Consider the following 27,844-nt stretch of genomic DNA (forward strand, 5'->3'; position numbering starts at 1 on the left):
TTGCTAAACAAAATTCTGGAAAAAAATAAGTAAGAAAGAAAGAAGGTGGCAATGACTGCCTGGAACGAAGATGGAAAGGAGCACAGCAATAAGTGCAAAAGGCATCCAGAGGAAAATTTTATTGCTGACAACGTTCATGACACCTCACAGCAATGCCAGGACCAAGCAATACTTTAAATTTGAAAAAAATGCCAACTTTCCAAGTCCTGCTGCACAGTGAACACCACAATGACAACAGGAATTCAAGTCTAGATCTTCCAATAGACTGCAACTCCAGAACTCCCATGAATGTTGGGCACAAGTGAGCATAAATAAAAGCAACTCTTAGGTTTGTAACACATACATCAGTTGAACAAGTGCTAATCAAGTCTAACTAAAACTGTACTACCAACTTCCTCATTCCCTTTCTTCCTCTCCCATCCCTGGGAAAAGACATGAAATACAAGTTATTGCTGCAATAGGCAAACATTAATAGTGACTGAAACCACTTAACCATCTATTCTTCCTTCCCTTCCCCTCATTTTTATTTTAAGAAAATCCACAGAACCCCCTCCCAAGAAGGGTTCCAGCATAACAGAATTTTTCATCCTTTGCTAGTTTGAGTATAGATCTAATTCAGGATTAAATGCAACTCAACACACACTTTACTTCAAGCCATAAATATCCAACATTAAGAGATGCTGAGAGAACTGGCTGACAGGCCAAGACAAAAAGAAAAACTAAATTCTTCCATACCATCCATGCCACGAGCTCACCACACAGAGGTAATGGCAAGGAGCTGAACCTGAGTACGTGGCAATTGATGGGGACTACTCACGTATATTTTTCAGAGATCTGCCAAACAGTTCAGATTTCACAAGGAAAACGCTGTGTCCCACAACTCAGCTCTACTCCTTTTCACTGAGCTCAAAGTGTGACCGACGGTAGGAGCCTGATCAAATTCCTTGCTTTATCCATGCTTGAATTAAAGCCTTGGCTCAGCAGACCAAGTTACATGAGCTTTCCCTCTTTCAGAGGATGCCGGCCATTGGTGCTGGTGCCAGTGCTGCAGGTAACACCAGCAAGTCCCAGGGAGCTTCAGTTTGGTTCCAAAGAGATTTCATCTCTTGGTGAAGCAGTTGGGATTTCTGCATCTCTTGTTAGACGCTCCAGTGCTCTCTTTTCATCTGCCAATAACATACTCTTGAAAAATCCAGCCTATTCTGATCTGGGAAGTGGGAATTTCTTCAAATAACTAATCAAATCACATTCTCATGGGTGGGTTTCAGCTCTCTAGTACTGATGAATATCAAAGAAAAGTTTCAAAATGTTTACAGGTCAGATAGAGGCAATGCAAATGCCTCACAAAGGCAGCAGTTGCCATTACAGCATGATGGTGCAGAAGGACCACTGTCCCTGGCCACAACAGCCACATCAGCTCCAAATGAACCTTCCCCCAACTCTCCTGGAAAAGCACCTTCTCACTGTGTCCCTGCCACAGGGAGCACCTGCACACACATCCATCTGCAACCCCAGTGCAAGTCCAGTTGCTGCCCTTGAACTCTTCTTCAGCTCCAGGGATCTCCATGACCAGCACAGGGAGAACAGCAGCTAAGGCTCACCCAACTCCTCTCTGGGGAAGCAAATCAAAGTCCAAATGGTTTCCCTAAAGGGCACCTGCCAAACCTCTGTGCAGGGCCTGGGAGTGACACAAGGAAGGAAATAGCAGAAGGAAGATTTTGTTGGCTGCCAGGAACCAGAGCCCAACCTCATGGGTGTGGGGAAGAGCATTCCTGGAACAGGCCATGGGGTGACAATAATCTTCAAAGGAGTTTCTATGGAAGGATCATAGAATGGTTTGGGTTGGAAGGGACCTTTAAAGAACACCTAGTTCAACTTCCCAGCCATGGGCAGGAACATCTATCCCTAGATCTGGTTGCTCTAAGCCCCCTCCACCCTGAGTTTGAACACTTGTGGAGCAGAACTGCTTGCTTCTTGAGGGACAGACTCACAAATTTGAGACAGGAAGGTGGGCAAGTGAAAGGCTGATGCCTTGGGTCAAATGGGAGGAGTGAGCAAAGAAGGGGAGAGCTGGGTCAGGAAGAGCCTGTGTGACTCAGCCATGCACTTGCACAGCAGGAGCATGGAAACCTCCACATTTAAGAGCTTGCACACGCAAATGCAGTATTTTACAATCCTACAGCACTTTTAAAGTGCTCCAAGTGCTTCATAATTGTTAATTAAGCAACAGTACTCACAAATCAGAAGCATAAGGCTGAGATTTAGCTATGTCAATTTTTAACAGTATGATAGCTATCATAGTTTAACCCCAGGCAGCAACTCAGACCCACACAGCCAACTCGTTCACTCTGCACCAGTGCGACAGGGGAGAGAACTGGAAGGGTAAAAGTGAGAAAATTCATGCATTGGGTTTAATAACAGGTTCATAGGTAAAGCACAAGCTGCACACAAGCAAAGCAATACAAGGAATTCACTTCCCAGTTCCCACGGGCAGGCAGGTGTTCAGCCATCTCCAGGAAAGCAAGGCTCCATCACATGATGATGATATGAGAAGACAAACACTGTCTCTCTGAACATCCTCTTCCTCCTCTTCTCCCAGCTCAATACACTGACCATGCTTCCATATGGTCTGGAATATCCCTTGGACATCTGAGCTCAGCTGTCCCAGCTGCATCCCCCTCCCAACTCCTTGTGCCCCAGCCCTGCTCACAGGTGGGATGGGTGAGAAGCAGAAAAGGCCTTGGCTCTATGTAAACTCTGCTCCCTGAGTTATCAACAATTTCCAGAGCAAATCAAAAACACAGCCTCATATTAGCTACTATACAAAAAAATAACTCTACTCCAGCCAAAACCCACACAGTAACTTTGGGAACAAAAGCTACTTTTAAGCAGTCACATACCCCCAACTCTCCTGCCTCGCAGAGCCCGGGCTGTGTCCCACAGCCAGGCAGCGCAGCACTCTCTGAAAGAGGCCGGTGTTGAGGATTTGAATCCAGACTCCTGTTTCACAAGGATTTGAATCCAGACTCCTGTTTCATGAGGATTTGAATCCAGACTCCTGTTTCAGAGCGTGCCCCGATGCCTCGCACACCGCCAGCGATCCGATCCCGCTCCAGCCGGCTCCCTAAGCCATGCCTTGATCGCCAGCCAAGCCCCACGCAGAGGTAATCTTACCAAAGTAACACCGGTATGTGGCTGTAAATTGGGATTTTGTGCTTGACTTGTGTTATCTGCCTCCTCTTGCACTTTGGCTGCACAAATTATCTTCAGCAATTTTATCTTAAAGCTCGTGTTTTACAGTACTGATTCCCCTTAAAAGTATATTTTTTTAAAATTTGCTTTTATTAGTTCAAGCACATTTGCCAAGTTTCAACAGACGACTTCTTTCTCAGCTGCCTAATTTCAAATTCACCTTTACATATAGCTTAAAAGGGGGTAAAAAGTCATCACAAGTAAGTGGGATGTGATGCTTAACATCAAGGTTTATGCAAATACACTTTAACAGTATCAGTTAAGGGTCAAGAATCATGACTTTTACTCTGCAACATGGGAGAATTAGAAAGAAAAAGGATGAATCCTAGCCAAAACTTGGAAATATGTATACTCCTGATTAATACAAGGCTACTAGGAAAAAGCAGATGTGAAGTCACACCTTGTTTTATTCAAGGGAAAAACCAAAGTGTACAAGAGCCAAAAAGAACTTATTCTATGCAGTGGCAGACTCTGAAATACAGCAATATTACTCCTTCAACATTAATAAAACATGTTGTATACAGAGCTTTTTTCTTTTCAGTCCTTGAAACCCTGCCAAGTCATAAGCTTTTTATGGGAACATTGAAATGAATGTTGATCAGAGCCATACCCATAAGAGTTTTAAATTTTACCACCACTTAGAGGCAAGGGCTTCCCCCCAGTCCCTCACGCATCTGCAAATCTGTACATCTTTGAAAAGCCTGACAAACTAAAAAAAACTCATACACCCTCCATCTATGAAGATACTGAATTCCCTCTTAGATTACCAGCTGAACTCAGGCCTTGAAAGGATTGTGAACTCCTCCACCCTCTAAAATGAAGTTCCTCAAAGACAAAATTTTACATTTTATATACAAAAAATAATAGCTACTTGGTAAGTGAAATTAGAGAACCAGAGGTCACCTCATTACCAAGAACACTATATTCTTTTCCCCATTCCTTCCCATCTTCATCAGCATCTGTTTTTTCCAAGGCCTAAGCTTTATTTTTCAAAAAGTTAACACTGGCTCGTAAAAACACAATTAATTTGGAAGTACAAGGCTCCTGGCACCCAGACAAGTAGTTGATCATTCAGTTGTCGCATCTAACGTGACAGAGCTTCAACTGAGTTGGAAAACTTTATAAAATAAGGGGCCTCTTCCTATCTAATTAACACAGCAATGAAATTTAACAGTCTGGCACAGAAATTTTTTTCCAGCATTATGTTTTTGAAATAACTCATCTACTCCCACAGTCTACAAGACCTTTTACAACACACTAAACAGTAATTTACCCTTTCCAGCTTAAAGGGTTCAATTTGGAATCCTCTGTATCAAACCAACCAGGACAGCAAAGATGCTGCACCACAAGACTGCACAAACATCTACTTACCCTGCATGATTTTACATCTATTCTGCAATTGTAGCACTAAAATCTATGTCCACTGCAATATATAAATTTTAAAAGCTATTAATTAGGTGCATTTATTAGGTGCATTATTATTAAATTGAACAGGGAAATGGACAAAAAGTACACAGGCTACATCCAAGTAGGTCTGTCTTTCAGGTCCCTGGGCTGGGAACTTGTGTTGTTTGTATACTGTCTTGATTTATGTTTATTTAAATAATGCCAAATATTAGTTTTAAATTTACAGTGATTGCTTTATAAGATGTCTCAAATACTATCAGGATAAAGAGCTTACACTAAACAAAACAGTTTGTTTATACTAGCAATGCATCTCATAGGAAATACTTAAAATCCCACATGTTCAAAGCAGGACAAAATTACAGCCTATCTTTCTGCAGAGGGTTGCTATCTCCTGCTACCAAGAGCCAGAAGGACCACATGCAGATCACAAGGCCTCAAAGTTCCAGTCAGGAGAGGCTGGTCTGCAGAACTTCAGTAAAGCTGAAAGTGAGTTTTAATGCTACCTTAAAATAACCATTCACACATGCAAACCAATTCCTGGTGCAGGTACTTAAGTGTGAAAGCAAAGGCAGAGCAACGCCTTGTCCTTCTCTGAAGTACACTAAATATTTACACGTTCCTATAAAGATGCCTCTGCATATCCAAGTGCTGTATTTTGTACTCTGGAACTGTGCTTGTACAAGGAATAGCAAAGCAAAGCCCTCCTCTGCAGCTGATGCTCTTTTGTGCTGGGATCACAAATTGAAAGTGGATGAGATAAATACTTAAAATCATGGATCCATAGTGAAATCTCCTCAGCACACTTTACATCCTCTTGTGTCTAGTGACCGCATGAATTTTCTCCTCTATATATAGACTGAGAAAATATTCCCCCAGTTTGTACACAAATGGCAGCAGGTCAGTTTTGAAGGGGAAAGAAGGAGAAAGGCAGCACTCAAAACTCTAAGGATTATTTACGAACAAGCTGAAGCCCTATAAACTTGGCTATTGAAGAAAGACAATCCTCTCTAGCTTATGCCAAGTGGGTCAGACAGAGGAAGAACCTCAGCAGTCTTCAAAGTCAAAGCAGATGGGGAAGTGAATAAGTGCCCATGTGAGCAAAGAGGAAACAAGATTCTACTCATTTTAGCTTGTTTCAGAGCTTCAGTTTTCTAGATACCATTGACTGACATAAGCAGAGGAGCTCACTTCTGTAACAAGTATTAGAATTGCAGAGTAATTATTTCAGATTGCTATAGATGCAAAAAAAAAAAAAAAAAAAAAAAAAGTCCCAGTGTGTGCAGATTGAGGATGTTGCTTAGCTCAGTAGGAGGGAAGTAGGTGAAGTGGAAGAAAGGTTCTAAGAGGCAGAGAATGTGAGAAATCTTCCTTGCTTTGTAGCTATGAAAAAACCTCTTGGGATTCTTTATCATTAGTGTTTCAGTATCAGAGATATAAATATTTATGTAGCTGTAAAGTAGGTTCTATTTTAGAGTTAATTGTAGCTCTAATTAGTGTGTTTAAAAAAAAAACACATAAACTTGCAAGTACATTTTTTACCCTTTTTGAAATAAAAAAGCAGCAGTCCACACATGCCACAGAATGACCATACATCACATTCCTTAAAAAGCTGAAGCTGACCTCTTGGTCCTTTCTCAGGCTTTACATCGCCAGACAAGATCTGGGCCAAGACCATTTTCATACACAGGGATGCATCTCTGTCTCAGGCTAACCTCATCATCCAAGTGGTGAAACCTAAAACCAGCTAATCTCCCCCAAGGTCATGATTGTGGAGCTGGGAATCCCTCCATCTGCCTCAGCAATATAAAAACATCACTGGCTGCAAAATAAACAGCACACGAACCACAGAACAATTGCCCCTCCAGTCAATGCTGCTCATGCCACCCACCAAGGACTAATAATTTTTTAAGAGATCCTTCCCCCTAAAAAATACTTCATACTTTGAAGAAAGACTTTGTGCAAATTGACAACACACAACTTCTTTTCAATCCATCAAAAGGAAGGACTCCCTCTCCAAATTTCTGGGAGTTTTGCAATCAGACAGAGCAAACCTTGAAGAACCACAGAAATACTTTGAATGAAGAACTTTTAAACTGAGCTGGGAACAGTGGAAGAAGGAGCCTTCAGTGCTGCAGCTTGCTAGGGAGACACAGAAGCCAAGGACATGCCGAGGAGATGCTCATCTTCCAAAGAAAATATTGCTAAGAGAAACAGGCATCCTTCCATCACTTATTTTAGGAGGTGGCTGCTGAGCTGCATCAGCTATTCCACTGGTGTTTTCTATTCCATGAGTGTTTTCTGTCCAAGACTTCTGCTGGAAGAGCTAGATCTGCAAAACTTGTAAGAAAACTTAACAGAAAGAGGCACTGAGGGGTTGAACAACACCAACCCACTTGGATACACACATCTTCACTTATTCAAACTCAAGTGATCTGATATCCAGGGTGGGTCATGTGGGGCACAGTCAAAATAGAAATATGTATATGAAGTCTTTGCTTGTTTTTCTCTGTGTGTAACTATACATCAAGAAATTTGCTAAAATGAGAGGTATGAAGGAGAGGAGAGAGGCTGTACTATGAGTAACAGCAAGCAGGGGGAACTTCAACTACAAGCTCTTTAGCTTTTTTCCTATTACTATTTATCATACATGCTGAAAAGTTAACTACCTTGCTTTAGGTAACTTTTTACCATGACAGCTATTCCTTTTAGCAGATATATCATCATTCTCACAGCAACTTCAGATGCTTTAAGATGCAAAGCGAGGACTCCCCCGAATCCTTCTCCCCACTAAAAAAGGTCCAAACACATTAACCTTGAAGGACCATGCAAAGTTGCATTTGCTGAAGTCAAGCCTTTCTCTGCATGCTAGTGTAGTTGGAGGAATAAAAAAAAAAAAAAAGATATACAAGGTAAACTCATGCTGGCTTTTTAACACCATCTGCACAAAAAGGATTTTTTTTCTATGCAACATGTACAGTTGACCTGGGTTAACACTGCAGTGAAAAGGGATCACCTGATGAAACAGAAATACCTCCCTCCAAACTATATTGCAGGAATTCCAGCCAAGCACCCCAACCACAGCAAACAGTAAGAGCTTTCTGGAACAGCACACGTTCTGTGTCAGCAAAGCAGCATTTATACAAAACTCAATTCAAATAAAGGAGCACTGACCCTTCGGAAAGGGTACGGCTTCATCAGGCTCCTAGCACACCAAGGACCACCAAAGATACTCCAAGCACTGCAAAAAAATTATTATATAAAAAGGAGGAAAACAATGTCAGCCTTGTACATGTTTTGTTGCTGAATAATGACAGTGTTTACCTTCCCAGCCTAACACATTACTGCTCTGGACCCAACTTTAAAACAGAGTACATGACAGAATTAATTATGCCCTTTCCTCTTAACTACCATTCCCTGGTTATTTATTAGTTCAGTCTGCATATATTCATAGATGTGTCTAATATACAGTGTTAAAATGACTCAAAACTGATCCCTAAATACTCCCCTCATTTGCAGAGTCCTCTCCATCCTCTGGACAGGCAGTGGCATCAATAAATACAGCCTCAGTCTGTAAATTAGTCACTGCTCAAGCAGCTGAGGGAGACATGGGGGAACCTCAAGAACAATGCAAAGGCATGTCTCAAGAGCAATGCAGTGCTGGATCCCAAGCAGCAATCTATCTCAGACATGCTCTCAGAGGGCTCTGCTAAGGAATTTTCCACCTTTTTGGCTCACTCACAGTTTGGAGTCCACCAGCCCATCCCCATGTGTTTCTGGATAAGACATCTACTCCACATAAAATACCCTGAGTTCAGCACTCTGGCAAAGGAATGGCAGACAGATAAACTCCAGTGAGCTACCTAAAAGGAAAACTAAAGAGAACTCAAAAGCCTCTCTGCAGTTGTCTGTTTTCACTCTCCTAAAGTCCTCCCTGAAGAGGGATAAATACCAGGGAAAAGCAGATAGGAGAAGACTTCTGGTTTAAGACAATCAATTTTATTTCACCAAGGTCCCTCATCTCCAGGAGAGAAGCTGCGGTGCTTCATTGGAAGGAGATTGAAGGAGATTGGAAGGAGATTGAAAAGAAGAGAGGGTGGGTACTGCAGAAAGCAGAGACAGGAGAAAAAAGAAAAGCCTTTCACAGACACTTTGCAAAGAGCAGCAGCACTTTTGACAGGGTAGATGTTAGGATATTATATTCCCATGTGAACTCTGCAGTTGCTTTTGGCTTCATCCAGGATCAACAAGCAACTCCAACTAACACATCAAATTAGCTGTATGTCTAGGGATTGACTTCTTGTCTTGCATCAGAGGTCAATCAAGTCTTCTCTCCACCACAAAGGAAAGCACAATACATTTTGGTACAGCAGCACTTTTAGCTCTTCCACCCATCCTCCATGGCACTGCAGCACTGGATTTGTGCTCCAAATGCCCCAAAGATAGACAAAATTTAGAAAAAGACAAGACCAGGTGCTTTCAATCAACACTCAGATCCTGTCAATGACCAATTATGTGGAATCTGCATTTTAGAGGTGTAGATGGGGTTCAGAAGATCAAAGGGGGGTGTTTTGTTCATGTTCTCCTGTCTTTTGAGCTAAAAAAAATACAGAACTCTCAAGTTTCTTATGATTTTTCCATATTAGAAGCTCCTGCCTAAGGGTAAGAGGGAAAAGAAAGGGATGGAGGAAGAGCAATTTTATCTAAAAACCTGGAAGTATGAAGGTTGCATTTCATAACAAAATTATGTTATGTGACAGCAACAAGTTTACTTTCCAGTGGAAAAAAAAATGCAGAGCAACTCTTTAAAAGAAATTATAAATTGATGAGATTATACAGCATAATATGCAGATATAACCTGTATTTCATTATTCTGCACGATGTCCACTTCATCTGGTTAAATGAATAAATGAGGTCCTTATGTCATACTAGAGGCATTACCCCACTTTTGTTTACAACATCTTTCTAGCCTTTAACCACAGCACACGGAACACAGCTGGCTGGCAGCTCAACATTTCAACCCAACATGCAAAAGAAGTTAAGATAGGGGAAGTGATTCTAAAAAAAAATCCACAGGAAAAAAAATCTTGCTTCACTTACCTAAGCAAAGTTGTCATTAGAGAGTTTTCCAGTAATAAAATCCAAGGAAAAAAAAAGCCTGAAAAAAACATAGAAAAAGGCAAAGTTTTAGTACATAGGACATTACTCTCACTCGTATTTTTTTCTTGGGAATTGGAAAAGTCAGTGATTTAAACAAAAAGTAACTTCACTCCATTAGTTGCCTTTCTGATAGTTATTTGTAACAAAAAGCTCCTCCTCAGACAGCGAATGTATCAGAAACAATAGGGCAGATTTTTCACTGCTGCTGCCAGCATTATACCAGTGCAATTCCCCAAATGTCAATCATGTCGGGCTGCAATAAAACTAGCGTTATCCAGCAGTCAGGCCTAAGGCAATTAGCTAAACTGCCCCATTTAGATTTTCAGTCATCTCTCCCTCCCACTGAGCTGGATTATCAGAAAGTTTGGACCAAGTTGTGGGGTGGGAATCAAGGAGTCCCACATGTTCACACACAGAGTAAGGCTGAAGGTGGCCAGAAACAAAAATGCTGCTTATAAAAAAATACCCTAACCACCCCAAAGCTAATTGAAAAGACTGAGGCAGAATCACACATACCAATATTCAGAAAGCTGGGAAATACAAGACCTCATTATAGGCAAAAAAGAAATCCAAAGCAAAGTACAAGTTACTGGCAAAAATGGCATGTGGCCATGACAGGTTTCACCAAAATCACTGTTACCAAAAATCCCAAAAGCTTGTTGAGACTCATGAATGCAGACTGGAAGAAAAAAAAAAGAAACCACACACCCAAACTAACTGAATATGGATGACTGCAAACCTCCAAATCAAAGGAGGAGTTGACCACTGTTTAGGAGGAAGAAATCATTGCTTGTTCCAAGATTAAAAACTTATAATTCTGGCCCCAGCTGAAGCACTATCATTCACTAATCTGCTGCAATTTAGTCGGGCTGATCCCCCGCTCAGACAGACGGGGCATTATCAAAAGTTCCTCCATTCATTTTGCTTCCTGTTAGGCAGTGAAAGCCCCTTTTATACCCTCCTCCAGAGGCTGCTGAAGCCAGGGAAGACTTTCCGATAGAGAAGATAAGGTTGTTGGATTTATTCATGAGAGGAGGAAGGGAGGTTGTACAGGCTGATTACAGCTGCTCCAAAGCTGAAAACTAGAGGTTTGGAGAAGGGAGGTAGAAGATGATGGATTTCTTATTACATAAGCATTACACCACTACCATTATTGTTAGAAGTAGCATTAACTCTCCTGATACTCAACTACAGAACTGAGATTTTACTCTGAAATTGGCATCATCAAATATGCACATGTGAAATAATTAAAAAATACACAGACAAGGCACAATGTGGTATTTTTCTGGAGATTGAGTAAATATTTTTTTTTTAAAAATAGAATACCTAAGACCAAAGGATAAACTAGCCAGAGTCAGAGGGAAGACACTAGAAATGGTCTCCAGATTGAGACTGTTCACATATCATTTTCAGGGTCAGATCTTGTTCTTATTGTCGACATGAGCACTCTCAGACTTCAATGGGGTAGGACGGTGATTTCCACATTACTTAACATGTGTCAGCAATTTTGAACAGTTGCTTTGCAGATTCTTAGAGTAAACCAAGCAAAACCTCACCAGTGAGAGCCCAGTACAGTACTTGGCGGATGAAAAGCTGCCTGGAAACTCTATCAAGTCTCTGAAAAACATTCGCCCATTAACGTTCAATCTGGTATAATTAGAATAGTTTTTAAATGCAACAAGATGGAAATGAAAACAAAAACACATTTCTCAAGTTTAAATAGGTCGAGCCAAAGCAGCAAAGCTCTAGCAGAAGTTAAGGCTAACAATGATGGTTGTAGGGGTAAACCCTGCCTCTTCCTTCCCCTCTCCCAAACTATTCTTCTCCACACGAAGGAGCAAAATAAACAAGAATCAAAATATCCACAGCAGAAAATCACAAGCAGCTTTAAAAGAAAGAAAATAACTCAGCTATACCTCGTCATTACTCCATCCAGTCCAAATACACATCAAGTCTTTTACTGTTTTCCCCTCTGACAATGCTAAATGAGATAGAAACAAGCAAAAATTATATATATATTTTTAATATACTATTATGTGAGTGGGAAAACTTAAAGGCACCACTTTGAATTAGACAAGGATGGAGTGTAAATCTCTATTGGGCAGAAAGAGTGAATAACCAAATCTAGAACAGCATGAAGACCCAACAGAGATGGTTCACAGGTCACCACAGGGAGGGTGAAGCATCAATGGTACTTATGTAAATGGGGACAGGCTGACAAATTAAGTCTTGCCTAGCAGAATAATCATACAGAATCAAACAGCATCAAGCCACAACAAAATCCAGAGCTTATATTGATCCACCTCCTCCTTTAGGTTATTTTATATATGCTAGACATACCTTGAGCACAAATCAGTTTGCCCAGTGGTCACATTATTTCTTCTCAGTGATCAAAGAATCAGCGAATGAGGAGACAGCAGCCTCTTTTCTAAGCTCACCCCAGCCTGCATCTCTGCAGACACATCCACTTCAGGCAAAGCTCAGCTGGCACCCCCTCTCCCCCACTTTGTGCTGCAGTGGGATCTTGCCTGTTGTAACCACCAACTTCAATCATAAACTACAGCAGACTCTGCAAACACTCAGATTTAATGGGTACCTCAGAAAAAGTGCCAAGTCTCAGATTCCCCCCATAATAAATAAGGTAATATTGCTCCCCTATCTTCACAGACACTTTGCAACACAAATCTGAAGGGACAACAAACTGTTATAAATCTCCAACGCACAAAAGCAATTTTACATGTTTATTTGCAGTTTCACACTATGAATAAGGACAAATTTATCAAAGCACAACGGGTGTTTCCTACAGTGGGAATGTCATCATGGGATGACAAGACAGCCTGCTTGTTCTGCATGTTTGGTAAGATTGCTGGGTCTTTCTCATCAAAAAACTCTTGTTACACCAGTATTTAATTAAAACCAAGCAAAAGTCCACCCAAAATTTCCCACATGTTTTAAGGTCCAAGGAACCCACAGTGGCAAGCTAGAGCTGATACTGCATCACAAGGAAATGAAGAGGCATGAAGGAGATTTTCCTTGGTGTTTTCAGCTTAACAAAGACCCAACTGCAGCAATGCTACAGCTGAGATGCAAGGGAGTCAGACCAAGTCTGAACACTCTTCCTCCCACTCTAGCTGACAGACTACAGGAACACCACAACCAGAGGCCCAGGCCCACTGGTACGGTGCTGGATACAACTCATTTTGTTCCGTGGAAATATGACTCTACATATATGACAAATTCAGGAAAGCCAACAAAAGAACAGGTTTACTTGGCTCCTTCTGCAAAGTCAAAGCTGGTTGTTGTGATGATGCCAGGGTTTGGAGGTCAGTTTGGGCTTTTTTAATAACCCCAAAACCTAAAAGTTCCTACTTTTAAAGACCACCTTATGTTTCTCATGGGCCTGGGTATGGATATCCAGATGCACAGTTTCTAGCATCTGTACTGTCAGTAGTTACACTTGGACTAGCTGTGACTGAAGGCAATGGAAAATTTCAATAGTAGTTTCATTGTCACACAAGTCTGCAATTCCAGATTTCTGCACACATTGCAAGGGGCAACTCTCACTGGCATTACCAGTGGCTGTTAAAGGTGGCTGCAGCAAAGTTCAGAGAGAAAAATCAGCAAAGAAATCCAAAATTCAGAGAGCAAACCCTGCACATGCAAATCAGGCTTTGCAAACTCATGACACACTGCAAGAGGAGCGATTTTCCATCTCAACTCCAAGCACACACTGCAGTGCCAGGAAGGTTAGAGGACTGCCAGAGCATGCACAGGAGGAGGTTTGTCTGCAAACAGAATAAACAGTCTTGACTAAATTCTTGTAACCAATTAAGCAACAATTCTCCACTGAGAAAACAGCATCTCCCAGCTCCCTGCCTAATCCTCAAATCCTGCTTCTTGAGCTGGCTTTAGATTTTTAAGTCTTCAATTTTTCTTCAGAAGCAGAAGACAAATGGATGCCAGTTCTGCAGACAGCCTGGTTGCAAGGCTTTCATTTGCCTTTTAAAGACCATCAGTACTCAGAAGTGACTTAACACTAATGAGCTTTCGCCAGCAAGTCTGCAAACATTAATACATGTGAGTAGGCATGCTAAATCCACTCAAATTACCTATCTGCAAGGCTCTCCTCCAGCCTGGACTGGACTTCAAGCCAAAGAATGATGAAACCTGGAAGGTAACTATGGATTTTCTCTCATCTGCATCCCTTTGTTAAGCTACTCAGTGATGTTAAGCAGATGCATTTTGAATGTGCTGGTTCATCTCATGTAAAGGGGTGAGAAAAGGAAAAAGAGTCAAAATAGTACTTATCTAGAAAAAAAGCAAATATTTTAAACTAAGTACTGCTACTGTTTGCAGAATGGCCTGTAAGAGAGATATAGCTGGAATTCCTTTAAATACATGTGTTCAGTTTTTAAACTGCAAACAAGTCAATCTGACAAACCAGCTCAGTTAGGATTGCTCCAACAAAGCCAAGGGTCTCGCCCCCCACCCTTTTCCTAAGTAAGCCAGCACAAGTTTCTGGCATGGGCACTGGTGTGTGAGATTTTAACATTCCTCTTTCCATAAACAATCATACATCAAGCTCTAAAAATTTGCTTCACAGAAACATTTGCACTAGTAAAACTCAATTATTCTAATATTTGTATGACACATGCAGGAGGGGTACATAAAAAGGTTATGGTGAGCTCATTTAAGAATTTAAACAAGAACTTGATAAAAAGGTTTTGAATTATTCACTCTGCTCAACTATTAAATCAGGCTTCCAAAGGAGTCTTTAAACAACAGCCCAGAAGATGCTGTATTTATAACAAAAAGGCAGCACTGAAGCCATCACACTGTCTCACAGCACAAACCATTCATAATTACAGTGTAAATGCACACAGGCACCATACTGTGCCTTGGTCACAATCCTGTCAGATTAACTGGACACTTTAAACATTTATACAAATATTCCTGTCTGGAGAGGCAGCACCACTTCTATCTAAATATCTTAAGCGCTGCCTTTTAGGCTAAGCAAGAGCAATTTCTTCAAGAACATCTGAAGCTGAAACACTCAGGAACAGTACTAAGCCAGACAGAGACAATCTTTTACAAGTATTTATTTACTTTTATTCCAGTCCATTTGGGCTGGCACCAAGTATTTTGCTATGCCCCTCAAAGCTTCACAGCCAAAATCAAGTGAAGACATCACCATGCATCTCAGTTACAAACTTCCATGCTAGGTTTACACACAGCACAGCAATTTTCTCAGTACTTGCTGCTCACACACACCCCAAACCTTTTTTCCAAACCTCGGGGCCCACTTGAAATAATGGCCATCTCTAGAGGGAGGAAAAACAGAGGGCTTGGAAGAGATGAGTGATGCTTCACTTCTCTGTTACACACATCCTCTCACCACCTGCTTCCTTTCTCCCCATCCCTTTTTCTTCCACCTCGCAGGCTGCTCTTGGTAGTTCAGCTCCATGAACATGAGCCAAGATTTCCTCTCAAAATAACTACTCCAAGACCATTTCAGCAATGAGCATCACCCTCAGAAACATTCCCATCTGCATATCATCGTCTCTCCTTCATCAGTCTGCTCCCAAATGAATGCATGGGCTGGTGATACAAGGTCATGAAGTTGTGGAAAAAAAAGCAGGATACCCTCCCACTGCATCCAGCCATGCTCCCAGAGCAAGGGCAGATGAGTCAGGCTCCCAATATAGCTGGTTTCAGGCATTTCTGGCAGCATTATTTTAATGACAGTATTTAATTTCCTTCAGACACCTCACTGAGACAGCTCAAGTTAAGTATTAATGAAGTGCTTGAACACTCTCAGTGTCCAGAGGAGACAGGGGGTGTCACCTAACCAGCTGCTCAAGATTCACACTCAGCTGCTCTGGTCACCAACACAGCCAAGAAAAGGATTTTTGCATCAAATGAGCTAAGGAAAGATTTGGGTGTGAGAAGCATGAGGCAAAACAACCACAGTAACAAATACCACTGAGCCCTGAGCAGAACCAGCAGCACATCAATCTAAGACAACCATAATCCATTAAAAACAAATAAAATCCTGAGTATCTTGCCATTTTTGAAGAAGTGGGGGTTTGTATGGTTTTGTTTTGTTGTTACAAAGCCAAGCCATTGTAGCAGTGCTATCACCAACACATCTCCTGAAACTCTTTTACGATTTTCAATCCTTTAAATTCAAATCTGCTGATGTACTTTCTCCAAACCTACATCCCATCTCCTCACCCACATGTTCTTACAAATCTATCTATTTGAGGCACTGGTTTTCCTGGCTATAGGTAAGGCTCAACACCTGCACCACTGCAAATGTGATTATGGCAAAATACCATGGCTATTTGCAGACTTCCTGTTCATCAAATAATATTAGTGTACCTTTGCCTTGAGCAATTATTTACAGAGCTGGAAATCCTGAAGCAACACTGGAGATCACAGAAGCATTCTGCTGTCCACCCCTCCATTATGCAATGATGCTTTCTGTTAGCTTTTGGAAGTACTCAGAGGGGAAAATAAAATCATCAGAATAATTCTTTATAAATCTGTCCAATGAAAAGGAGAGGAAAAAAAAACATAAGTCAGTTAAAACTCTGCTTTAGCTTACTCCAGTTGAGACTGGAAGGCATTTTACACTTCAGCTGGATTGGCAAATTCAACTTCAGGCTCCAACGCAAGCTTCAAGTCAAATTCCTCAGCAGAGAAAAACCCTTATTAGCCTGTCTTCACTGTAATTTTAATCTTACTTAATTCTGAGTATGTAATTTATGTTAAGAATAACCCACTTTTTTCAGAATGGGATATACTGCATGCAGAATTAGTCCCTGGCTAGCACAGTTAAGGTTTCCCTTAAAGAAATAATTTTTTATATATTGACAGCAAAGGAAAAAAACCACTCTAAAAAAAAAAAAAAGCTTTCATAAATGCATCACAGATGGCTGTATTAATTCACCTAATATATCCCTAAACCATCAAAACCCGGCCATGCAGCCTCACCTCAAACCAATGTTATGTGCTAGGAAGATGTTTGATCTATTTAAAAACTGACACTTCTTTTTCACCACTCACACAAGGGGTGAGAGAGGGGAGAAAAACAGTTGGTATTCCTAGATTTAAAAAGGAACAAGCGCATCCCTTTTCTTCTCCCATCCATTCTTCCCAATTAATTATTAAAAAATAAAAAATAAATTTTTAAAAAAATCACCATGAAAACACCTTGTAAGGACAACATCTCAATTTCATGTTCCACCAACAGGACAAAATTAATAACAACTTCTCTAGCTGAAATGAAAACAACTTGAAAGAACGGTCTGAAATTTACAAAGTAAGTTTTAGAGTCCAAACTGTCAATGAACCTGGTCCACAATACTCACCCATACCAACACAAGCAGTATTTACATCCTGTAGCCAACCTAAAGCTCAGAAGCCCCAGTTACTATCTCTCCCAATCACGAAACATTCACTACGTATTTCCTGCATTATTTGCATGGTTACTTAGGCTTTGGGGTTTTGTTTGCATTTTTTTTATGGTCACAAAGTAAAAACCTAGTAAGATCTCCCACCCAAGCTCAGAGGAAACTCCAAGTGAATTACCAGGGTGGTTTCCCACCCTCCTTCTGCACTTGCTGCTGCAGTTTTGTGTTGTCCCCTTGCCTCCTACTCCTCTTGAAGAAGTAAAAAAAAAGTTCAACCCCTATCACCCATCCCCATGCCTGCAAACCCACAAATCCTTTTTAGTGAAGCTTACACCCTGCCACAGCCTATTTGTATAATCTGAATAGGAGAGACAGGGAATAGTTAAGCATTTGCCAAGTGAGTGATTTGAGAGTGAAATGCAAGAGATGCACACACCAGAGGAGCTGGACTGTGCCAAGAGCATGAGCTCAGGTCTGTCCCATGTCGCAGGCTGGCATCAGAACACCAGCAATCTGAATGACTTGCATTGAAATACCCACTATGGGGAAAAAAAATCCTCACTCCCTTTACTCTCTAGATTTTCCTCCATTTTGTGCAGTGCAGAGTTAAGGAGAGGGTTTGCAGGACTTTGTAGCACGTTCTGCAGCACTGTGCTGGAAGCAGGAGCTGTGTGAGGGAAGGGAACCAGAGAGGCCCTGGACAGATGTTTCCATTCACCAACGCTGCCAAGGAGCAGGGGATGCCGAGTTCACTACCTTGGTGTTATTTACATTTCACAACATCCAGCAATAACCATGCCACAAGCAGCTTAGGAAAGGAAAAAAACATGCAGCCAAAGAGTTTTATCATCATCTTCATTAAAAGGGTGAAAATTAAACTTTTTTTATTCCAGTTCTGAAACTTTACCTGGTTTCATTTTGCCAATGAAACAGGACACAAGTATCCCAAACCTCATTGACTTTGAGATAATTACCAGCCATAGCCCTTTTGCACACATGATTGCTTCTGGGGTATCAGAAATGGTTAACTGTGCCACTCCTGAACCACCTGGACATTTTCTTTCCATTTTCTAAAATAAACTGATTTTTGATCTAGCAGAGAGGAGAGTTTCTCCTTCAGCAACTGTGCCACAAACCAAATGCTCCAAAGACCAAACCTGAAAATATCCTTGGTGGAAGGGTGCATTTCAGAGGCATTCATCCAAACCTCAATCCTGAGACCCAACATGTTTGCTAATGAGCTGCCAGATCCAGTCTGGCAACTAGAACAGCTCCTCCAAGTGCTGGCCCATCCACCCGAACACACAGGAGTGTTAGACATGGACCACATGCAGCAATGTGCTCTCCATGTCCCAAGGTGCTCCCTGCAGCAAATGATAGGGAGGGTGATGGGGGAAACAGTTTTCACACCACATTATCATACTCCAAGTCCTCTCTGAGCTGACAGCAGAGGGATAGAGAAAATAAAAAGGCCAGTATTACCCATTTCTATAAATGTCAGTACTTTCTGGAGGTTTCAAAGGGGTTCTGTATCTCAGCAGAGACACTGTATCATGTTTCTCAGAGTTTCGTGCTGGTGAACACTGCCCAGACAGGGCAACTTCACTGGGAGTGAGTGCAAGGCTCCCCTCCTGCCACTGCCACAACAGGACACCTTCCTTCCCAAAGTAAACCAGACACTAAGCTATTTATTGATCCTGTTGCAGAACCAGACAGGCTTCCCAGCCACTATTCATCAATGTGCAACTAGGTTTTTTTATCCATGGCAGGCAGAAGAGATTTGAAAGAAAAAGTTTTGACATTCCGTCTTATTTTTTGAAAGAAATAAATATCTGAAGATTAGTTGGAAATTCAACACAGAACAGTAACACCTGCAAATGAAGGCTGATCACAGATTCCATGGAGAACACTTTATTTTTTTTTAAATTGGCAATTTCAAATTAGTTCCTAAAGGATTACTAAAGGAAAGCAAACATCCATGGAAAAGGCAGCCAGCTGATGTCTGTCCAAGGGACAGACCCCCTAAAGAACATCAGCTCTGTCAGTCCTCCATATCCAGAAGAAAGGCAGGGAGTATAAGTGTGACATCTTCCTTACTTTGTAGAAAAAAAGCACTACATCACTTTCCAGAGACACATAGATGAACAACAGTCACCAGCACTACTTTTAAACATTAACACAGCAGACTCCACCGACTTGTCTTCCTATGTCTTTGGGGTTTCAGTGGGAACTACAGCTTTGTTCTTACAAGCATTCTTCATGGAAGCACCTTTGCATTTAAAATGTCAACTGTAAACGTATCTGCTATTCAGATAAAGCACCCACAAGCACTTAATTTCATATGCAACAAGTTTTACAAAGCTCTCAAAGAGCCCAAGGACATTTGGAAGGATAGATGCAAGTTTAGAATGAGTCTTAGCATATCATCAACCAAAAAAAAAAATCTATTCTTAGATATCTCCCTTTGGTGATTCCTATAATCTTCCTTTTTTTTTTTTCCTCCTACTCTTTTGAGAAAGTAAGTTGTTTGGTTATTCGGAAAAAAAAAAATGGAAGAACCTGTTTTGCAAGGCATACAAACAAAGCAGTATCTTCCAAAAAAAGAAAAGCTCATTCAAAAGCATGTAAATATTAGGGCTGGTAACACAAACAATAAAACCACAGGAAACACAAGAAATTAAGAATAGATCAGGACTCATTCAATTTGCTGGCTGCTGGATATATAAGCGTTTTCCTGGGTTGGATGTATGAGACAAAATTTATTTTCTAAATAACAGACATCAGGGAGTTAACACAGATAATTTAAAGAAGCAAAGAGAAATGAGCATGTGTTCTGGTCCTGCTTCTGCTCCTCGGCAGGACAAGGACACTGACCAAGGCAGCAACACCCAGAACGTGGCACATCAAGCACCAGGGGTTCAGCATCCTGCACTAAGCAGTGATTTCAAGTTTGCTTAAGTCACGGAGAAGGCAAAAACCAGGATTACTCCTGTCTCATCACAGGATGCTGCTGAGTGCCCAGTGCACACCCAACAGGCTCTTGAACAAGGGACAGCTCGAAGCTGAGCACGAAGCAGAGGTGACAATTAGTTCCCAACATGCAGGGTGGTCCCTGCCATCGCCACCCTGCAACTCTCCCTGGCTGGAAGGCACAGTCACAGAGCTTGACCCTGCATTCCAGCTCGGGTGTATTCCCAAATTGCTCACTGCTGCTAGGCTTTCATCTAGCAGCGTCCCAAAAGTTCTTTCTCTCCTCTCCATCATGGGCATATTTTTTCCCCCACAACCAGGCAGAAGCAACAAGGTCTCAAGTAGACAGAGTTGTACATCCCTTGAGTGGGAACTTAAAACGCTGGTCTACTGAGCATCACAGCCACATTAACACAACCACACTACAACAGCTCCTGCTCCTCAGTCAACTTCCACCAAATGTTAAACCAAGTCTCTATCCCCAAGGTATCCAGTGCCTCAGACTCAGACTTATCTAAGAATCAAAAAAACCCTGCAAGGAAACAATTTATTTCCTTCACTGCAAAGACCAAGTGATGTACTTATTCAAAGAAAAACTTCAACAAAGACTTAGAGCACATTTCCTCCAAAATGGCCTAGGTTTTTCTTGGCACTAGATATCACAAGCCCAAGGAATAAATACACACAGGTATTCATGCAAATGGCATTATTCTTTCTTAATTAATATGAGTAGCACTGATCAGACTAGATTTTTAGTAAAAATTGGTGAAGATTTTACTAACTCCAGGGTGGGGAGAGAGTTGGGAAAATCAGAACTCCTCTAAGCAGAGTATTAAAAAGCTTGCTAAATTTCTACTCACTCGATACATTTTATCACAACGCTTAATCTTTTTATATAATGCAATTGGACAGTAACTGTTTGACTGCCATTTATCTGCCATCTCATAGTATGAACTGATATCACTGAGGGGATGGGACCTGCAAATAATCCAAGAAAGAAAAGGTAAAAAGCAAATTCATGTTTTGTCGCTTCAGGAAGATGTATGCATTTCCAAGCACTTTCCTTGCCACATGTCCTCCATCTTCCTCAAGTAGTTTTGAATTTTCATTTCAAAACTTGCTCCCCACGTACTCAAGTGTTTTCTCTGCCTGCCGTAAGGTGTTGGGATAGGATCTCCTATTAGTCTCAAAGAACCCGATGACTTCTGAACTTTGAGATTATAAAGCAAGAAAGTTACTGAACACTCACACGCAAGCGCTACTTAGTAGCACAAAGTCCTGCCAAAATCCTAGCTAATCTGATAAAGGAAAAACCAGTGAGGTCTAAACACTAAACCCCGCAGTTTAAGTAGAGCCAATTCCAGCTGCAGAAGGAAGCACATCACATTCAGCAGAGCACCTCTCCTTCTGAAATGCCATCTGAAAATACAACATTTTACCACCTTACTGCCCATAGGTAAATTGCAAAATTCCCAGAACACAGAAAAAAAAAAAAAAAGTGTGGGACTGACAGGTAAATTTCATACCAATAACAAAGACAACTTGAAACTTACCCATAACAAACACAACTTAAAACTGACTGGAAGGAGGGAGAAAGAAATTTACAAGACCTATGAAGCCAGTTAGCACTTAAGTATGTCTTTAATTCTCCCATTTTCAAAGCACTTCACAAAAAATTAATCCCCTTAACATCCATGCAAACATACTTATTATCCACAGTAGTAACTTATAAGCTCTTCATGCAACGGTCTGCTTCTTTTTCTAGCTTAATACACTGCCCATGAGAACAAGCATCAAAGCCCTGTTTTCACTGTGGGACAGCTCTCAAGAAACCTGCTCCCATCACCCCACTCCCATCAGCATCTAACAGACAAGAAAGGCACCCACTCAAGAAAATACTTTTATAAGCTAGTTAAAAGCATTTTATGCTAGTTAAGTGCTCAGATCTCAAGTCTCCATGCTACACACAAAGTCTTCTTCACCTACATAACCAAAAGACTCTTCCAAAATTTATTAGTAGCTTTAGCCAGGGTGGAAAAGCAGCTCCAAATTTTGGAGACTCCCAAGCCCCCACTGCACAAATGGATTCACACTCCGTTGCCCACCTCAGCAGGAGCCACCAGCACTCTAATGCAGCTACACAGTGGGTACCAACATAACCCCCAGCATCCTCCCACAATGGGTCTGAGGACAAATGTGTATTTTCCTGTTGGCATCTGCACCACAATAGAGAAAAACCTGCAGTTAACAAACATGTGCAGCAACCTTTCGCCTTGAATCTCACAAAAGCTTAAAGAGACACCTGGACCTTGTGAAATGAATGTTTATTACACAAGGCCTTCTTTTATGACAGTACATATAAAAAGGGTTTAGTCTTTATTTCTATACCCAGCTGAGACAACCTACTTTCTCTGCAGCTGCTAGGAGAAGAGAAACTATAAACATTTACATTTAATGTAACAAAAGGTTTGCTCACCACCTCTTGTGCTCCACTGTGCTCTTTGACGATGATCACTCATCATAAAAATGGGTGGAGTGGCTGCAAACACTCAGTGATGGAAAAACTGACTCCCATGCTCAAGAGAGGTTCCTGCACAGGCTGAAAACCCCACTGAAATGGAGTGTTGTCATTACTCCCAGGATGGGAAATCTTTGGGCTACGGATCAAACACATCTGCTACACAGCACGTGAAGCAGCCTGTTTTACTTTATTTCAGAATCATCCTCTGCACCAACTCAAAGACCTTCAGATCACACTACAGAAACTGTTTTCATCTAGGCCACACATACTCAATCAGCTCCAGTTTGGTTTTAAACAATTAAAAACCAGCACTCTCAAGTACAAAGTGCAGACTTGAAGATGTCCAGTGCCGTCAGCACTGCAGCCTTGCTGCTGCAGTGAAAGGTTTATGGTAACAGGGAACAAAACAACAGAATTCATCACGTAACACCAGAGGTACATCACGTAAACCTCACTCCTCAGCTGACTCACTAAGTGATATTAACTCAAAAAAAAAAAAAAAAAAACAACCAAAAAAAAAAAACCACACAAAAAAAACAAGTCCCAGTTTTGCTGCCATCTTACTTGTGGGTTCAGCAATTAGGAAGCATGCTGTGCACAAGTTCATGAGCCAAAAGAAATTAGTCTGTATAAGAGGCAAATATGGCCATCCTGTCCTCCCCTTCCCCCCAAAAGAAATCACTTCCCCCCTTCCTTTAACACCTGCTTCCTCCATCCAAGCATTCATTGTCCCACTGCTATTATGGGACCAAAGGCTTAAGCATCCCAGAGGAAACTCAGGAGGGAAAACAGCATGTGTAAAGTGACCAAGATTCATTCCCTTCAGCAATCTCACTCCCACCATCCCTTATTTTCCCTCTTTTCCTATTGACAGCAAGTTTCAAGATTTGGCAGGGTGTTGACAGCCACACGTGCTAGGAAGCGGAATGTGCCACACATCCTGGTATTGAACCCCACTGTGCCCACAGTCACTGCTGTGGACTTTTCTTGCTCTCACACCTCCCCAAGAACCCACAACCAACACCACGGGGCAGGAAACAAGGCCAGACAACCCATGGTCTGAGCCAGCACAGCGTTTTGCTTTGTTGCCCTGAAGGGAGAGACTTCACACAAGCAGCCACTCCGTGCATCCCTAAAACGTGGCAAAAGCAGAGCAACATCAGGCACATGGTAAAAGGAGCCTTTGGGCAAACCCACCCTCAGAATGAATTTCCACCAGGAGGTTTTTAACTGCTGTGCACACTCACACTCCCACTTCAGCCCTCCTTCCACTAGAACCAGGGATACCTGCAAGAACACGATGACTCGGCCAGCACCCATGTGTGACACATGAATGGGTGAGTCAGTAGCTTGATCTGAAGACAGTCTGGTTTAGAACAACTGCTCCGTGCCAGAATCTTTGTTTGTAATGGTTTTACTAAGTGCAGCATTCAGATTTACAGAACAGTTACACCACTGAGGGCAGAGAGACACTGGGAAAAAGATTTACTTTCCCAAGTAACTTTGCCAGAAACCTCAGATACGGTTTAGATGAAGATACAAATATGTCACAGATTTTAGCATAATTTGCTGCTCCAGTTTGCATTAGTCATGGGTGATAAAAAGCACAGAGGACTCACACATGACACATGGGGCACTTTCTCTCCACACAAAGTTTTGATCATCATAATCAAATGACCTTTAAGATGACCACCTTAAATCACATTCACAGAGGAAAAAAGTCTCACCAAAATCTAGCCTCATTTTTAAATGAATAATTGGTCACTTTTCTTTTCCCTTGCTCTCAGAAATAAAACCTGAAGGAGCTGCTACAGAAGAAAATCCTTAAATCCTTCCTTTTACAGTAGATCAGGCTAATCTCAGCAGTGCTGCCACACTGTAAATAACATCTCACATTAAAAACAATGTGGGGAGATGTCTCACCATGTATCTTGCAAATGTAACATTAAAGTAAAAACAATTCAGCAATGAGACTAACAGGAAAGTTAGATCAGCCACCGGAAAGTAGTCAAAAAAATACAAAAAGAGACTAGAAGCAATCAGAAGTTGTGACAAATTTTGCATAGTCTATTAGAAAATTTCACAAGTGCTTGAAACAAAGACACAATGGATCACTTACAACTACCTGTGCTCATATATTTTAAATATCATCTCAGAAAAGCAGCTCCACAGGATCCAATGAGCAATCAGTCTCCACCCCATGATTTTCAAGGAAATCAAAAGGTGACCACATGGAAGGATCAAACCTACAAGAAAACTGTCACAGTTCAGTTGCCACATTGACTGAACAAAATACTATGACCACTTTTGGAAAGACAAAAGCAGCCAAACAGGAAAATTATTTATTATGAACAACTTAAAAAAAAAAAGAAAAATATGACTGAAGAGATTGGATCATTTTGAATACAAAAGTGAATTCACAGTCTTTATAAGGGGAAAGAGATTTTCAAGAAAAATCCAAATGGTCCAGGAGAATTAACTCTGTCAAGAAAACCTGTGCTACAGAATTAAGAGTTCACTGGTGAAGAAGCACCATTCTGGATTCTGCAGCCAGGGCCACAGTCAAGGTCCTCCACCAACCATGCAAGCCCCCAAGGCCCACACCACCAGCAGACCTCACCCAGAGGCACCAAACCCAACCTCACGCCCAAAATATGCTTGGAATACACTGTATTTCAAGCTCTCAGTACAAGTGCTGCAGAAGGTGCTGACAGTAGTTTCAGGGATAATTTTTAAGTTTTCTCCAATCCTAGATTAAATATTTGAGCCTTTGGACTGTGAGAACTTCATTGCTATGCCAACAAAGAATTAATCTTTTTCTCACGCATATTACAAACCACCCAATAAACTCTTCAGCATCAGATTTGTAAGTTTCTTCGCAATATATATAAAACATTCTTGTTAGACTGCCTAACCATGCCACAACATGTGATCCATTACAGCTACAACAGAACTAAAGCTTACTTTTTCCAAGGTATCACACTTCATACTTTTTAAGGACTGTTGACTACTTAAAAACATTTGTGATTGCATTTTCTTCCCCTGTTCCTCAAAAACCTAGCAACCTATCTAAAATGGTTATAAAGAAAATTTTAAAGAACATTATTAAAATGGCAGAACTTATTTTGCAGAGATTTCTCTTTGCTCTTGAACTGCTATCTTACAGAACTTAAAAATTAAACACTTTGACTTTTAGCTCACTGGCTTATCTCAGAAACATCTATCTCCCATGTTGTCTTCACATGCTATAAAAAAGGGATGGGCACCACAGCCAAATGCCTTATTTGCAAATGGAAAAGCACTTCCAAGAGTTTAGGTTTCTCCTGGTGGAAGCATCCAACCCTCTGCCACAGCAGCTGCTTGTGATAACACAAAGGAACACAAGCCAGGTTATTGATGCAGGTACAGAATGAACTTTTTTTCTTAACTGACACAAGTTATGAATTGTATACACAAAAAACAATAATGTATTTTTAACTGGGATCCATTTCCCAGTCTGGTTTGCTGAACAGACCCAAACCCCCCAGTATGGCCCAGATGGGGAACTGGAAGAGGCTGCTTATGCTACGCCAACACACACAAGAGATGAGATGACAAAACCACAGTTCAAGTTTAGCACGATACTGAAACTTTTACCTAGTGCATGTCGCCACCAGCCATCTCCAGAAGGACAATAAACTCTTTACAGGATTTGTGGCGTCACAGCTTATTTGTCATGCAGACATTATGAGAGGAGTCACCCTGTTTTCCTGACAAAGCACCATAAATATACAGAGGTATATCGGTTTGAAAAAGATCTGTATAGCTTCAGTGCAGCAACAAGTTCCCAGCATAGCTGCTTTTCCTGGAGCACTGCCATCATATTTTCTTATCAGTAACTGAAGTAACTAACCAGCTAACTCCCAGTGATGGGCTTTGCCTTCTAGATCTGCATAAGGTCATTTGCAAAGGGAAAAAGGCAGGCTTGATAAATAAATAAATAAAAAGAAGCCATTGTGCCACATCCACAGCTTTATTTCCAAAAGCCACTAAGAAGTGCAATGCCAGGCTGAAGTGTCTGACTATTCAGTAAGTACAAGGAGTGGCTGATCCCCTCCCCACAGTGAGATTGTTGACAGCTGTTTTAGAAGAAAAAAAAGTGAAGCATGACTAAGCTATTCATAAAAACTGCATTATATCCAACACCCTAAAAACAAGTTTTGTTTTAGAAAAGGTGCAGGGCTCCCTGGACGTGACTGACCAGGTGGTACATGCCAGCCCCAACCAGGCTCCCAACTGGATTATGTCCCCTGTGGCAAACCCCAGGGCAGCAAAGAAGGACTCTACATCAGAGCTATCAGCTGCTTCAGGACATCACTCATTGCCTTTATCTGTCCTACAGGTGATCAATGCAAGCAAGCACATGAGCACTTGGCACCGAACAGCACTCAGTAATCACAAGGTGCAGGCTGCAAGGTGTTTTCCTCCCCAGCTTTCCACATCCAGCCTCTCATGTGCCTGCAAATAGGAGTTATCCTCCAGCTGGAAACCACGCCAACTGCCAACTCCCTATGCAGGAGACTGGTAAAACATGAGGCCACAATCACACAGGGAGGCCATATCACACCTTTATGGCTTCCTGGACTATCCAGCCTTCTCTTCAAGTTTTTAACTTCTTAGCAGGGCCTTCTACCAGTAGAGACAAGCCAAAACCAAATAGTTCCTCCCTATCAATCAGCTGTGTGGTTTAGCTGACTTCAGGCTATTTATTGTCTGTGTGGGGAACCCCTATAGAAATAGCATTTAATAGCACTCAAGTAGATTGCAGAGATAACCAGCTACAGTAATAAGCAGAAAAGCTTCCAAGCTGCTTCAAGGTCGGTTTTACTGGTGGATCACCACCAGGCAGAGAAAACTGATATGCTGGTGTCCTGGAAACAGTGGAAAAGAAATAGGTACAGCAGGCATTGCAGCTTCTACTAACTATTTTTTTGTTAAGTAGCTATTTATTAAAACTTAATATTCCAGCAGAAAATTATATGAAAGAACCCCACTGCTTTTGTAACACAGGAGCATGTGAACACCACCAATAAACCTACCAATGTTTTTTTCCTCTAGGATAATTTATTGACTGCTGTTCTTA

At 41.4% G+C, this 27,844-nt stretch overlaps 1 protein-coding gene across 1 annotated transcript in view; it reads right to left on the reverse strand.

Annotated features, from left to right (window-relative positions):
• Positions 1 to 27,844, reverse strand: part of LOC128813520 (A-kinase anchor protein 13-like) — a 106,397-nt gene that overhangs the window by 76,098 nt on the left and 2,455 nt on the right. The window contains exon 2 of the mRNA XM_053988730.1: positions 9,757 to 9,814. The gene's annotated coding sequence lies outside the window, so the exon portion shown is untranslated. The remainder of the gene's footprint in view (positions 1 to 9,756; positions 9,815 to 27,844) is intronic.

This window comes from Vidua macroura, chromosome 12, assembly GCF_024509145.1.
Source record: "Vidua macroura isolate BioBank_ID:100142 chromosome 12, ASM2450914v1, whole genome shotgun sequence".
NCBI lineage: Eukaryota > Metazoa > Chordata > Aves > Passeriformes > Viduidae > Vidua > Vidua macroura.